The following is a 16734-nucleotide window of genomic DNA, read 5'->3' as shown; positions in this document are numbered from 1 at the left end:
ATCTCGTTGCATGAATGGACTCCTCAATGACATTCAGTGAAGATTAAAGATTAAGTGAATTGTAGGGGACCATCCATCCTTTCTAGAGATACTGAATTTTTCTCTTAATACTTAGTTTGGGACTGGATCCGACATATTTAATAGTCATCATTATTTTGCACATTCTTTGTACCCAAATGACTACTTCTAAATTGCCTGACAATCTTATGCCTACACCCTGTACACACTCTGCCTCTGTTTCTGTTTCTCCCTCCTTCTCTCTTTTTTAAAAACCACTGATGGACTCAGATGTATCTAGTGAAGAACATTTTATGGCATATGTAGCATATGCATTGATATTAATTATGATTTGGTTATGTACAAAGGACCTCAGATAGAACAGCCAAGGGAAGACATTTAATAGAATTACATAGAGAGGTTGAATTATTGTTTCTGCCCAATGGGAATATGCTTTTAGTTGAGACTCCAATAAAAAAAGCTCTCTTCCCTTCAAAACTTCTCATCAAAAATTACTCCTGTATTATGATAACATAAAGACCACATCCTTAGAAAAAGAACATTGTCCTTAGAGAAAGAACATTGGTTCAAGACAAAGCAGAAAAAGAAAGAAATCAAGTGAGCTCTAAAGGTAAATAAGAAAAAAAAAAGAACAATAAAAACAAGCAAAATCTTCTTTCTCTGCGGTAATTAGATATGTGTAGTGCAGCCAACACGTTGCCAAACAATATATACAAGGGAGTCAAGGGAGTCACAGAAGAAAATGCACAAATGGACTTTAAGAATATTAGAAGTTGCTCAATCTCAGAGGTATTCAAGGAAAGACTGATTAAAACACAGATCACTGTTAGATCAAGAATACCAATTAGAATGTTTAGCCTCCTCTTCTCTTGCCCAATTAGCTCCCTTTCCTCAAGGAATAATTATCCTGTTGATTCATCTTGGTCTTTCTTTTTGTGCTGTTGTTCCCCTTCAAAAGTCTAGAGGTCTTTGCGTATCAATCATGTTTATGAATGGAGCCCCTGGTTGCTATATAGAGGTGACTTGGGACAGTTTTGCTTCATTATATAAGCCTGTTTCCTGTTTCTTCAGTAGCCCACCTTCCTGAATTGGAAGGCTGCACTGAAGGACACAGAAGGTGAACTTTGTGTACATGCAAAAGGGACGGCTTAACTATAAAGCACAAGGGCAGGCCTTGAATTGGGCTTCTTGGAAAAAGAGTACAGGAAGTCACATGCAGATAGCTCACTGGAGAATGCTCTTTGTAGATACAGCTGGAAGAAAGTGAGCATGGCCACACTGAGCAGGTACAGGAGCTGACTTGACAATGCAGTGGCAGATGAGACTTCAGCCCATCCTACCAGGAGCTATTGAGCTAGGATGGCCCTTCAGAGTTGTCCCAAATTGAGGCACACACACACACTCCTGGTGCAGGAGGTTTTTCCTATGTACGGTAAAAAGACTATGGCTTTTATATTTTGCCTTGGATAAGCAGTGAATCATCATTGTTCAATAAATCCATGAATCAAATGTACTCAGAAACTGCCTCCCAATTCATAGTCCTTATAATTAACCCTTTCCATCATACTTCTCAAGCACCAGAGATACTGAGCAGCAGGTGGTGATTTGTTTCCACCAAATACACATCCCATTTTACCACTGGTGAATATTTTGACAACAAGCTAGAGCTACCCATAATCTATTTTCCACCAATAATTGCCAGACAGCTGATAAAAGCCTTAGTGCTAAAATTTTATTTAATATCTATTTCCTACACCAATCCTGAGGCCAAATATACTCGCTTGGGCTCCATGGTGATAGATCCTGAGGTATGGAGTTGCATGGAGTATTGGGGAGTGGTGTCAAGAGAGAGACTATAAAAAGTGAGAAGGAAGGATTGGATCCACAAAAGAGCCGACCCTCAGTGTGGTTGTAAATGAGTCTTTAGTTGATTCTAGTTAAAGCAAGATGACTGAGACATTCTACTTCTGTATCAACCAGTTATTATCCTTCTGCCATCTTCTCCCAGGGGTTAAAACTTTGGGTGGTGCATTTCTCTGCTCCTGAGAGCAGTTGCCTAAGAAAAATACAGCAGTGATCTTTCAGCAACCAATATTCCTTAGTTGCTCAGGGAAAGGTACCTTGGCCCTCAGGAGGGAACCTAGGGGGAAATACAATAAACTACATATACACAAGCGGAAATTTGATGAGTTTCAACATATGACTAGCTCATGGAAATGACCACAACAATCAAGATAATTAAGATTATCAATCAACCTCAATAGTTTCACATGCCCCTTTGCAATTGCATCTCCTGCCCCTACCCTGGGCCAGGCAGTCATTGATAGAATTTCTGATACCATGGATTAGTTTCTAGTTTCTATAATTTTATATAAACAGAATCATATATTGGGGTGCTTGGGCGGCTCAGTCGGTTAAGCGTCTGACTCTTGATTCTGCCTCAGGTCATGGTCTCTGGGTTGTGAGATTGAGCCCCACGTTGGGCTCTGCACTGAGCATGGAGCCTGTTTAAGATTCTCTCTCTCTCCCTCCCCCCCTCCCCCTCCCCAGTCTGCTTGTGCAAGCTCTCACACTCTTTCTAATATTTAGTAAATATTAGTAAATAAAAGTATTTAATTTTGATGAAGTCCAATATATTACCTTTTAAAATAATTTGCATCATGTTTAAGGAATCTTTGCCAAACCCAAATCCCTATATCCTTCTGGTTTTGTCTATAAGTTTTATAGTTTTTAGCCATTATTTTTAGGACAGCAATCCATTTTGGGTTAATTTTTATAGAAACCTTGAAGTATGGGTTGAGGTTAACATTTTAACACATGGCTATAAAATGGGTTCTAGAAGGGAGGGGGCTGGGGGGGATGGTTTAGCCTGGTGATGGGTATTAAAGAGGGCACGTATTGAATGGCGCATTGGGTGTTATACTCAAACAATGAATCATGGAACACTACATCAAAAACTAATGATGTAATGTGTGGTGATTAACATAACATAATAAAATAAAATAAAAAATTGTTTCAGCATCATTTGCTGAAAAAAATTTCCTTTCCCTCCATCGAATTGTCCTGGGATCTTTCCTGTGTCTTTGCATGCATGGGCGCCATACATTGAATTTTAACTCCTGAGTGATAGACATTTTTATATGACTATAAATATTTTTTAGCTTTGTTCTAAAATTCAGTCAAGTGACTTGAAATTTGGTCCTTCAAGTCTTATTTATAACATTGTTAGATGGGACCAGAGAAGCCTTTAGTCTGGGGCTAGTATTTCCCACTGAGGCAAGAACCTTCCACTCAGAAACCCACAGAGTATGTTTTCCCTATCAGGTAGGAAAACAAACGCGTTCTGGCCCTCCATGAGACCAAGAATTGACCCTTTTGCGCCTTTTAGGTGTTTCCTTCTCTGGTCTCAGGTAATTTCCTCATGCAGACATGCTAATCCATACTCAGCAAAGAACTGAGGAAAACCCTGGACAGATCTAGAGATTCTCGCTCTCTCACTGGGCTCCACCTTGGTTTGCCTTCCTGCTCTGTAGGCAGTAAACAGACAATCACAGGGTTTGCCTCCTCTGCGTTTCCTCTCTCAGTGATCCTATGCTGCGTGATGCCCATTTTCTGAAAAACTTGTCAAATATTTGGGGATTTTTTTTTTTCAAATAGGAGGGTAACTCTGGCTCCTTTGGCTCCATCTCCATCAGAATAAGAAAATGACTATAGTCCAACATATTTTAAAGGATATCTTGTCACCACAAGTCAAGTGGTTCATTTTCTTTAGTGTGATGATTCTCAAAAGATAGTGGGAAGCAGAAAAATCGCTTGAGAAACTTGCTCAAAATACATATTCTAATATCCTGCCCCAGAAATTCAATTGACTAGATTTGGAATGGAATAAGTTATCTGAATTTTTAGCAAGTCTGATACTGAATTTTCAAGAACTCTGATACGAGGGGTTAACAGGTTATAATTTGAGAAACTTGCTTCTGTGATTATTCTGTCCAGGTTAATGTGGGCAAAAATGACTCGGCTGCATGCCTGAGGTAGGGAGGGTAGAGACTGGCAGTATTTGTGTTGTTAACCCTTTGATTAATTATCATTAATATATAACCCTTTCCCCCTCCAACCCTGAGTACCTTCTTATCCAGAGTTTGGAGTCTCTCCATAGCTGAGCTGAGTGAAAAGACCTTTCAAGTGATTTAGCCATTCTCTGTGTTTGTTCCATGTTGCTGTCTCAGCTTTAGACTGTCATTATGATCAAATCTTCTCTCTATCTTTCAGAAATTTTTCAAAATATCTAGGTGTTAATGACCTTTGTCTCATTCTCAGATTGCTATGAATCCATTTCTTTATAAATATTTCATTGTCATTTCAATTTATTGGGGAATAAAGTAAGGGTAGATTCAATTCACTATCTTCAACTTGAAGACATGATTTTTAAATAGCCTTGGAAGTAATCTCTTAAATGGAGTGTTTCTTATTATCTGAGTGAGGAATTTCTATAAATTTCTACTAAGACAATACTTGTATAGTCTTAATAATAATGTTTGCACTTTTTATAATAATTAAATCACTTTCCAACAATTTTTATTTATCATTTAAATAACATGCCTTTTACAAGGATCAGCATTTTTTGGTACATTTTACTAACTGAAAGCCATACACTGGCAAGAATAAAATTCCAAGCTTTTTGATTTTTAAGATAATTAAGACTTACTTTCATGCTTTTGTTTTTTGTGTATGTTGTTAAAATCATCTTAATTATAGGAACATTTACTGCTGCTAAAGTCCATATTGCTGCAAAAATTTGAGGATGAATAAAATTAAATAAGTCTATTGGGTATTTTGATTCATCCAATTTATATTAATAGCTTAACTTGTTGACCTACGGTGATTACTAGTTGCTGACCATTGGTGTAAGTGATTCCTATAAATCAGCTCTTAGTCTTCACAAGAACTCCATGAAGTACACATTATTACTCTGGATTTTATTAATGGAGAAACTGTGGTACAGAACAATTCAAGTCACACAGTCAGAAATTGCAAAAGCTCAGACCCAAAATCTTGGAATTTTGCTCAAAAATCTGTGCCTTTAGCTACTATCCTCCTCTGCCACTTATAGTAAAGAATTCTCTGTATTTAATCTAAAGAATCATTTTTTAGTTGATCAGTTCAATATTATAAATACTGTCAGAGGACATTTTAAGCAGTCTGCTTTACAAAAACAAAATTTCACAAAACTTTTGATTATTCTCTTTAGTGACATTAACTGACTCTGATTTTTACAACCACCATTACTTCCAATCATCTTCTTATCACTGGGGAGTTAAGTATTAGGTTTGCATATTAATCTCTCTTACCAGTCAAGAGGCATTCTATTAGAATTTTAAATTGACTTAGCAATAAAAACAAAGCCTAGAAGTCTACCTAGGAAATTACTATTTCAGTATATCGTGGTTAAAAAAAAAAGTGATCACAGGGACACCTGGGTGGCTCAGTTTGTTAAGCGTCTGCCTTGGGCTCCCTGCTCAGCGGGAAGCCTGCTTCTCCCTCTCCCACTCCCCCGGCTTGTGTTCCTTCTCTCGCTGTCTCTCTCTCTGTCAAATAAATCAAATCTTAAAAAAATAAATAAATAATAAAAAAATTTAAAAAGTGGTCTTGTGTGTATTTAAGTTTGATTGTTTACCTTACCCTTTGATTTTGATTCCACCTCCCCTTTTTAACCAGCTTTTACTTCATCATCGCTATGTGCCCAAAGGAGTAGTTAACAGGTGACATCACAAGGACTAACTTTAAAGAACCATTTAAATTTTAATGGAGACTTTAACCAAAAGATCGGTTAAGGACGCATCTGGTCTTGGATAGCTTTGCAGAATTGGCTCAAGAAAGTATTCATGGAGCCTCTAGTAAATGAATAAAATGAGTAACATACTGCAGCACACTGACTCTGGAGAGGAGATTAAAAAAGAGCCATATTGCTCTTTTACCAGGGACCCGCCAATGTGCACCGTGTTAGCGCCAAAACCATGAAGAGGGTGGCACAAGTCATCACTGAGAAACACTACACGCACCGGGACAGCGATTTCCATACCCCCAAGGACGAGTGCACGGGGATCGCCATTATTCCCAGCAAGAAGCTCCACAACGAAGTAGCAGGCTGTGTGACACATCTGACCAAGCAGATTCACAGAGGCCCGGTTGAGAGGGACCCCCATCAAACTGCAGGAGAAGGAGAGAGAAGGGAGAGACAATTGTGTTCCTGAGGTCTCAGTTCTGGATCAGATCTTTGAAGTAGATCGTGACACTAAGAAGATATTGAAGGTCTTGGACTTTGGCAGTTTGTCCAACCTGCAGGTCATTCAGCCCACAGTTGGGGTGAATTTCAAAACACTACATGGAGCCGTTTGAATCTTTCTGCTGTGCTGTAATATCTTCAATAAACCTTGGACAACAACAAAAAGAGCCATATTTTAGAAGAAAAGCTATTAGTATGATTACTATATCCAGCTTTATCTAGAGAAAACAACCTTTATAAGTCACTAATATGGTAAAATAAACAGTAGCTGGAGATAAGCAAATGTTTGAGGAGAAAAAAAAAATGTGAGGAATGGAAACTTCCCTTATATTCCTTTTGTACCTCAGACATGCTCTAGAGGCCTAAAGCTGGCCCATTTCAAGAAGAATATCATTCAATAAAGCAGAAATACGTAGAAGAAAACCCAGGAAAATATTCTTACACTGGATTAGGAGGAAGTTTTCCAAAATCCCAAAACATCAGAAGATTTCCTATGGTCAGCATACTGCTATATCCCTTTCCAGAGAGTTTCTTGCGCCCTTTTATTTACGTAATGGCAGCACCTAGAATCATCAGCAGGTGCCCAGTATGTGATAGGAATTCAAAAACAATTGTGGAATAAATAAATTTATATTACTGATTTGAAATTAGTATGGTATAAAATAATAAGAATATATGTTTTACAAGTTATTGACTAGTATAAACATATTACTTTAAGATATATGGGTTATTATTCCTTTTATTTTCCTTTCATAATGTTTATTGACTCATAAGATACATAATTTCAAATAACATCTGAATGTATTTACATAAGTTAATTTACAGTTAAGATCTAGGAAGAGATGTATTTCCATCAGGCTATTTACAATTAAGATCTAGGAAGAGGGGTTCGTATCTGATTGCATATTTCCAAATTTCCAAGGATACCCATATCATTAACTTGGTCCTTAAACAACAAAAATACAGAAGCATCTGTTTGTTTTTTAATGTTAGTATAAGGAATTTGGCAACAACAAGCAATTTTTCTAGGAATTAATGGAAAACTAAACTTATTCTAGCTTTTGTTAGAAAACACAGCTCTTCAGAAATATAATAATTTGTTATTTAAAAACTAAAAGTAATGCTGTTATAAGCTGTCAGAAATTCAAAGTAGCAATTTAATTATCAACTCATAGTTTTTGTTTGTTTAGTTTCCTTATTAACCAGCCATTTTTACATTTGAGATAATCTTTTAAAACAACATTTAAGTAAAAGAAGAGGACTGGACTCAGAGTCAGGGAATGGCAGTGTGTTCTTAGCTAATTATCGCTAGTAAAATGAAAAAGGAAATTGGATTAGAACACCTCTCATCTTCATCCATAAAAGGTTATATAATATAAATGTAATTTATATAATATAATACTATGTAATAATAATGCCTAGTATATAATCAGCCAGCTAACTGGAAAATAAGGAATGAAATACAGATGTAGAAGAAAGATAACTGATAAAGATTCCTAGATCCAGCTCCATCCAACCCTCATGATATTACCTTTAAAAGTCACGTAAGGTATCTGGACCTCAGTTTTGTCATCTGTAAGATGGCCAAAATAGTTTGGCCCAGATGGTCCCCATAGTCCTTTCCAGCTCTCAGAATTACTCATTTTGAGACACTGGATGTCTTCTATCATATTGAATCTCTACTCATTTGTACAAGATTAAATCTTTGAATAGTTTTGAAATCAGAAATTATTTAGGAAGCAGAACTCTTAATACAATTATACAACTCTTGAAGTTTTCTTGGTTAGATCACATCATGAGCCAGAATTGGCATCCAGCAGATGGCACTATGCCATCATCATGGGACTGCCAGCCCTTAAGTGCAGGCACTCATCTCTCAGTCAGCAATCTCAATCATTTGCAATAATTAACAGTGCCACGCTTTTTTTCTTTATGATTGTAAGATGATTTTGATACTTTCTAACTTGAATAATTTTGCTCCACTTAATTCTTTTTGTCATCAGATGGATAAAAGCTGAAAAGGGAGTTTGCTAGTTCTAAACCTTGAGCAAATAACAGAGACAGAGGTAATGAAGTTATCTGTTCTCTGATAGAATGATGATCCACCTTCTCAGGAAGACTGCTGGCTCCACCAATGAGGCTGTGAACCCTCTGAAGGCAAGAACCATGCCTTATCTCTATGCCCTCGCTTGCTAGGAGGTCCTTAATAGATCTGTTGAATGGATTAGAAACAAAATATAGGATCAGTGAATACAAGATGTGGAAGGATGTAGAGATAGTAATATATAGAACTTCTCTATTGATTACTTCAATTATCTAAGGAAAGTAGGCAGCAAAGTGATCACCTGAAAATGAAGATGAGAGTGGAGGTGTTAGAAGTTCAGAAGGCAGGGAAGTTGTGAAATGTTTTCTAGGAGAGTGTGAGAATGAATGAACCATACTGGAGTAACATGGTATGATTACTGACCAGTTTTAAGAATAATCTGAATCTTTGGTTCTGAATTTTTTAAAGATTTTATTAATTTTTTTAGAGAAAGAGTATGCACGAGTGGGGGAGGGGCAGAGAGAGAGAGGGAGAGAATCTGAAGCAGACTCCTGCTGAGTGGGGAGCCAGAAGCTGGGCTCCATCCCACAACCCTGCGATCATGACCCAAGTGGAAACCAAGAGTCCAAGGCCTAACCGATTGAGCCACCCAGGCACCCCTCTTAGGTTCTAATGAAAAAGAGAACAATAAAGTGAATTTATCTTCAGCTAATTCATGGGTCCAGGCAAGATGTAGGAAGAAAGTTTGATACAGTAGTGGATGAGATTTATCAAGAAAGATTCAAGGAGGAGACTGGGAACAAGGGAAATATAGGAATGATTATAATGATGGAACATGGAATTTAAGGTGAATAAAGAAGAGAGACAGAATGTCAAGAAATGAAAATTAGGGAGTATCAATGAATTGGAAATCCTAGTTGGGTTGAAGCATTTTTGGAGCACTGGATGAAATCCGATGAAATAATAGGTGATGGAAGTGTGCAAGAGGTGTATGTAATTGTGAAGGGATTGAAGTTATTGGCAATGGTGTTTTAGGATTCAACCACTAGATTTAGAGTAGGAAAGAGGGCAAGATTTTTGAAGGAGAGAAGTCATAGAAAGTAAGAGGCAAAGCTGTTGGAAGTGTTATCTTGATGTATCTTTAAATCAATAGGAAGAACATCAGGAGTAATGTGAGAATGACAGTGAACAAAAATAGAAATAAAGAAGAATAAAACAAGGGCCTTTTGGATGACACTAACCATCTTATTGATACAATCTAATGAGATGATATTCAAAGATAGAGAATTTTAGGTAGGAGGGAAGAAGAATGATTTGAAAGAAACCATGAGGAATAAGAATATTTCTTCAACATATGCCAACAGGCAGAACACAAAGTCACCACTCGAGAGGCCCACAAGGAACACAAGATCATCAAAGGAGATGTAGATTTCTGTTATAATAAGAAGCTGACAGAAGCATACAGGGAGAGCATTTAGCATACTGTATTTAAGTAAGGGTATACATGAGTTTTTGCCAATGATGGACCATGATAGTCAGAGGGCAAAGTGGAAAAGGTTTCAGAATTTATGAAGTGATGGGGGAAAAGAGCAGAACAGAGGATAGCAGAACTTTACTGGGATTGGTGTAAGAGCTCAGGGATGACATAGAGGTGATCATATTTATATTTATAGGTAATAATATTTATAAATACTTATGGGTTAAAAGCAGATCATAGCAAGGTGGTTCTGGATTTGGGGAGAAAGGAAAAACTAGGTTCTGGGGCTCTTGTTGACCTGGTGGTTAACAAGATGATGGTGGTGGCAGTGAGTTCTATAGAAGCTGGGTTTTATTCCACTGTATAAAACTCTGTTGACCCAAGTTGATGGAATCAGAAGCTCCCTTCCTTATGTTGGGGTTCACTTTTGACACCTGTTAAGAGAGAGGTAACCCAAAACACCAATGCACATTTGCTGCCATGAAGCCTGAAAATGGAGTTAAAGCTTCTCAGGAAATCATTTGTTACTCTGCATGGGTAGGAGTCCACTCAGCAATGATGATGGATATAGGAGGTCTAGATGAGACACATCCTTTCCAGAAAACTTCTCTTGTTTTCTCTTTCTAAAATTCCTATTATTTGGATGTTGGGCCCTCCTGGGATGATTCTTTAATTTTCTATTGTTTTTTTTTTCTTCTGCATTTTTTTTGCCTATTCTGCTTTTTCTTTCTGAAAGATATTCTTACCTTTATTTGTTTCCACTTTTGCATGCATAATTGGTGTGATATTTAAGAACTATTTTTCTCTTTTCAAAAAACAATAACAACCAAAAAAGAGCACCTAGTAGTTGTTTTATGGATGCAAGCTTTCCCATTTTTTTCTCCCAGAGGATATTTGATGCTTTAATGCTTTCCTTTCCATTAATTGTGTTTGTTTCCTTAGAGTTCTTTTCTCTTTTCTTCTGGCACTAAAAAGTCAGTTATAATTTCTGTACTGGAGAAAGACCTTGTCAGTTGATAGGCTTAACCAAAGGAGAGTGAGCAAGGACCTAGAAGTTTCACTGCACTTCTGCCAAAAAGTCATCTCTGTAGATATATTCAGTTATCCCATAGGAGAATATTTCAATCTCCTTAGGAAGTAAAACAATGAAAGTGATCTAAAGTATATAAGCTTCAATCTAATTTTTGTTTCTAATAAGATATGTTAGTCCCCACTTCACTGTGTCCTTATTCTTTCTAGTTCTAATTATGCAGGGAATACATGTGCTGCTATCATGGGAGAGAGGGTAGTTGTCTATAAGCACAGGTGAAGAAAAACTTTGGATTTCTCAAGGAGATGCACAAATGTCCCAGTTTTTCCTTACTCTTTGCCACACCCTGAGGTTGCTAGAGCACCTAACTCCCTAGCCTGTAAGGGCTCTACCCTGCAGTTATCTTATTTCTGCTGGTCCTGGATTTCAGCTTTCTTAGCTCTGCAAAGCCTCTTGCTAAGACATCTGTTTTCCAACCTCTGAATGTTCACTGATGTTTCTCATTTGCTAGAGTCCCTTGTCCTGTGCCCCTAGACTTCTGGTTCATTCCTTTTTTTTTTTTTCTTTTTTCCTGTGTTATTATTTTAGTGGGATATTTGAATAAGGCAAAGATCTGCACATGTATTTAAGTCCCACTGTTACTTGGATCCCTTTTGCCAGTGATAACTAGAACCTGGATTATAATGTGAAGAACCTCGATAGGGCTTACATTGGAGCAAGTGTGGCCTGGAGTTAATGCTCATATGGTCACATCACCAACAATGATTTAGTTGTTGCTGCTCTAGAAACCACAGAAAACCCAGGAAGGTGATCCTGTGGATTTTGTCATTTTCCCCAAGGAAAAATGATTTCTATACCTGTCTTATTTAATCCTATGTGATAATATCATTATCAACATTTTATAGAGTTGCCAGCTGAACCTAGGATTGTTTAACGGGGCTGCTAAATGAAGAAATGCACACTTGTCTCAGGTCTCTTTGAATCCAGAGATCCTCTTCTTGGCATTACACCATGCATCTTCCTTGACAACCTCAAAGTACTCTTGGTTAGGAGAAGTTGTCTGGATATGTTATAGTTTAGTGAATTTGCATGAAAATATAATCACTGGAAGTTTTGTACAAGTTTGCTCCATTCCATTTAGCATAAATAATAATGTAAATTATTACAAGAATTATGCAATATAAATATTAAATTTATAAAACATTAAAGTAGTATGTGAAGTCACACTATTTTAATACCTTCCAAATACCTCTACCATAACAACACCTAGATTAGTCATTTTAAACCGTCTTCTGAGGTGTCCTTTGGGCAGGCGGTGGTGGTAGTCAGAAATGGGGGGCAGAGGGAGGAAAGAAAGTGGAATAAGAAACGTGAGAACTTGGACTTAATGCTTAATTTATGCCTGTGCATCACATCCAGGGAGACCATCCTCAATCCACTTCAGAGTGAGAGACCAAATATAAATGTAATAAAGTAGAAGACATTCCTTTTCCTCAAATAAAGGCAACTACCTTGAAACCAATGTATTTTCAAACATTTGCAAGTGAATTTCCTGGCAGAAGCAAGACAAATGTGGTACCATAATTCAGCAGATGAGAGTTCAGAATCCTTGGGGAAATGGCCATTACTCCTTCTAAAATTGGATTTACATGCCTGTGTATTTCATCAGTGCTTTCCCGTCAAATCTATCACATCCTAAATGGCATTACAAAAACAAATGCTCTTCTTCTAATGAGTTTTTCATGTTTTTCTCTTCTGTTCCCCTGCTAACATTCTTTCCTCAGCAGTGAGGGCAACACATTTGTTCTTTAAAACAAATTTGAATTGAAATTCCAGAAGAAAAGCAGGTGGTAAATGCCTGGCAAGGTAAATAATTTGATGAGACATAAAAATAATGAAATTGCAGCCACCTTCACTGGAACTTGAAAGTTTAATTGTACTAAGAAGTATTGGAGGGAAAAAAGGGGCAATAATGTGTTAAAATTGCAAGATTAATCCGTACTAAAGCAAAAAGTAGGATGATTCACCAATGGAAGCTTTCATGTCTGAGCCAGTGATATCAATATTTTTTTTATGATAATAACTAGAATCTGGATTGTGATCTATTTTTATCATTGTTGGGTAGCTTTTGTTTTCAGTGTGTAAAGAATGTGCAGTGGGAACTCACTTCAAACATAATGAAGCTCAAGATAGAGCTCTATTTCCACCTCCTCTGCTCTTACCCCTTATTCTAGGCAGTAATCAAGAGCATGGAACCACTTGAAGAGAACTCTCCCCCCACCCTGTGCTTCTATAATATTTATTTGTTTCTTTGCTTCTCTTTCTTATTTTTACAACATTGTAAGATTTATCGTAAGAGAATTACCTGAAAATTTTTTTAAAGAACCAAAATAAAGATACTTTTAACCATCATCAAATTATAGATTGAGTATATATTTTGGCTGTGCAAAGCATTTTACATTATTTGACTTGGTTTAATACTCAAAATTGCCATTTCAGGAAAAGTATTATTTTTACCAATTTGCTTATGAGGAATATGAGGTTCATAAGGTTAAACAACATGTTCCAGGTCACATGACTGAGGACTTAGGCAAGTCCCTCTGAGTATTAATCCCTAATAAAGATTTAAATTGAATTGGCAACAATACACTTCTTTAACAAAGTTCATTAACTTAAAATCAACTAATAGTGAACTTTTTAAAATGCCAGTTCAAGCATCTATTAACTTCTGTTTAAAATATTAGTAATTTAATGTCCTTAATTAGGAATGAATGAATCCCATTTGTAATAAATTATTCCTTTTGGAAAAGACCAACATAGTAGCTAGAAGGAAATTAATGATACATCAACCTTGGGCCACTAATGAGCTAATACATTTGTTTTACAGAAAATATGTCCTGGGGCACCTGGGTGGCTCAGTCATTAAGCGTCTGCCTTCGGCTCAGGTCATGATCACAGGGTCCTGGGATCGAGCCCCGCATCTTGGGCTCCCTGCTCAGCGGACAGTCGGCTTCTCCCTCTCCCACTCCCCCTGCTTGTGTTCCCTCTCTTGCTGTCTCTCTCTGTCAAATAAATAAATAAAATCTTTAAAAAAAAAAAAAAAGAAAATATGTCCTGTCCAGTTCACACTGGAAGAATCTAAAGAACTTTGGAAAAGACCAAAATGTGTCTCCTAACCCAAAGTAATATTTCCTTTTGCACAATGTATACCCCAACAGCATATAGTTGAATTGGAATTAAATACATTGTCAAAGGTGCAGATAAACATGCTGTAGGCACTCAATAAATAGTGGTTTATTAACAAAACTTTTGATATAGAAAAAATGGTTTTTAAATTCAGTCAGGAAATGTTGCATCTGTTCATAAGCTTTTCCTTTCTGAATTGGTCTCATCTTGTGGAGGGCTACACTTCAGTGAGGCAGTGGCTCCAAAAATGGAATCCCTTAATATGGTCATAGCCAATGAAACAAAGAAAAGGAGCAAAGCAAAACCCAAAGGCCCATACTTCTTCATCAAATAGACCTAAGAAAAAGGCAATGGTCAGTTTAATCTCCTGTAATGTTCCACTTTCCTGCATCTTTGAAATTGATTATATTTGAATTCTTCATGACTGGCAATGAAATATTAGATTACTTGTTTGGCAAGAATAACATATGTGTTGTATTGTTTGCCATTTAAAGAATCAAAATAGCTTCAAGTAATAGTAACTGTCATTTGGGGGGACTTCCTCTGTGTCAACCACTATGAGATTTTTATTTATATAATTTCACTTTGTTTTTTTCTCCCTTGAAAACCACTGCAAACATTTATCTCTAAGATTGTACACTATTCTGTAACACCAATGGTACTCCCACCTACACTATGGAAAAGTATTCGAATTCAAACAGGATAAATATCAAGTTTCAGAGCAAGCATGCTATGTCTCTCTAGAATAAAATGTGCCAATTTAAAAGGAAATGAAGATGGCAAGACTGCCACTAGAGGGTAGTTCCTACAGTCTGAACTGTGAATGAAGTTCAACGGGTCAACGCAGATGTGTGGCGCTCACTGCCATCAGCATTTCCGTGCAGGCCCAAACATCTCCTTTCAATTTATAAGGATAATGAAATATATCAAAATGGTCCTACTGACTGTTAGAAATTATTGCATGAACAGAGTACCATGGCCTTATTCTTGCCAGACGTCTTCTGTTAAAATCAAATCAGAGCAAAATGTGTCTAGGCAAACCTCAAATGTATTTCGCCCCCAATTTTCTTAATTTCAAATGAGAAATGTGTAATTTCCAGTAAGTAGCTTCTAGGTTCATGCAGTGCAGAGATAAATTTATGCACCTTATGATTAACTGACTAAGCATAATTAACTTAATTGGGAATATTATTTTGCCTGTCTTTATTACTCCTGTTCTAGAATAAGAACAAAAATAAACGCCTAAAAGACTGAGTGTTAATTAGAGTCATGTCATGTCTTGAGCAAGACATTTTATATTTTTAAAAAAATCAAGAAATACTAAACATTGTTAGCACTAATACACATTTCTTATTTCCATTGTTTGTAATGTGATTTGGAGGTGAAGGAGTTCTCAACTCCTGCAAGTAAGTGAAAACCCATGAAACTATTTGTTTTGTAAGGACAATAAATACATTGCGTTGTTTGTTGTTTAAATATTTAAAACATCTAGGTGTGCCTGGGTGGCTTGCTTAAGCCTCTGCCTTCAGCTCAGGTCATGATCTCAAGAGTCCTGGGATGGAGCCCTGCCTCAGGCTCCCTGATCAGGGCTCCCTGCTCTGCTCTGTTTCTCCTTCTCCCTCTGCCCCTCCCCACCCCCGTTCATACTTTCTCTCTGTTTCTGTCTCACTCTCTCTCTCTCAAATAAAATAAAATCTTTAAAAAATATATATTTAAAACATCTAGAAAAAAATACAGCCTGTCATTTGGAGGCACTCGTACTGTGCCAAGAACTATGAGAGTTTTATTCATATTATTTCACTCGACTTTCCCCATCAATGAATGAGGTAGGAGTCAATGCCCCTAAAAGTAAGGAAAAAGAGAGCTTGAGGAAGGTTGAGCATTTTGCCCAAGGTCAAACGACTAGTAAGGGATGGGCCCCAAACTGAACCATAGTCATCTGAGCCCCAAACCTGTTTTCTTGATAGTTCTGCTACACTTCTTATCAAGTGACTCATGGTAAATCTATTGATTACATCATAAAGCATAACTCTCTGGATGTTACAAATGCCCTTTTAAGCTTTCTAAGCAAGTTTGAGACTACATCCACAGAGTGTGCTAGGCACATACTAGAAGGTGTGTCTGAATTTCTAGGTGCAGCAGAGTGAAGCCCCTCCCTTTTGCTGGAAAAGCAGTGAGAAAATTCAGGTTACCCTCTTGGCTCAGCAAATACCCATTTGCCCGCTTGGGGGAGATTGGCCTTTTCAAGCAATGTACCACATCCCTTAGCTTCATGAAGTGCTTAATGTAGGAATAATTTGCTCTATAACAATAAGGAAAGAATCATGAATCAAATAAATTACCGTGTTGCATTCCCCTGTTTAATTCTCAGTCTTTGGAATTCGTTTTTGTATCAAATATCCAGGCAAAGGCCCATTAGGATACTTTCCAATTAGGTAGTGTTGCCTGATCAAGAAATGATTTTTCCTGATTTAAATGCTAAAAAGTTTGGAACAGGATATGCTGCTATGACTTTGTCTATTGTCCTTGTTAAATATAATTGTGATAAACACTATTTTATAGTAATGTTCTTACATCTCCACATCCAGTGATGAAAGAGCTTGAAATCAATCTGCCCTTAATTAACAACTGCTGCATTTTACCTCTGTTGACATTTAGTGTATAGTTGCTCCAACATCATTTAAAATTATTTA

General features: G+C 37.0%; 1 pseudogene; it reads left to right on the top strand.

Moving 5' to 3' along the window:
• The first annotated feature begins 1808 nt into the window (after positions 1-1808).
• Positions 1809-6460, top strand: LOC112814355 (small ribosomal subunit protein eS17-like; annotated as a pseudogene).
• Positions 6461-16734: the final 10274 nt, after the last annotated feature.

The sequence above is a fragment of the Callorhinus ursinus genome, unplaced genomic scaffold (assembly GCF_003265705.2).
Source record: "Callorhinus ursinus isolate GAN/ISIS: 27379988/994484 unplaced genomic scaffold, GSC_fseal_2.0 scaffold6, whole genome shotgun sequence".
NCBI lineage: Eukaryota > Metazoa > Chordata > Mammalia > Carnivora > Otariidae > Callorhinus > Callorhinus ursinus.
This window is presented reverse-complemented; position numbering and strand designations above follow the sequence as displayed.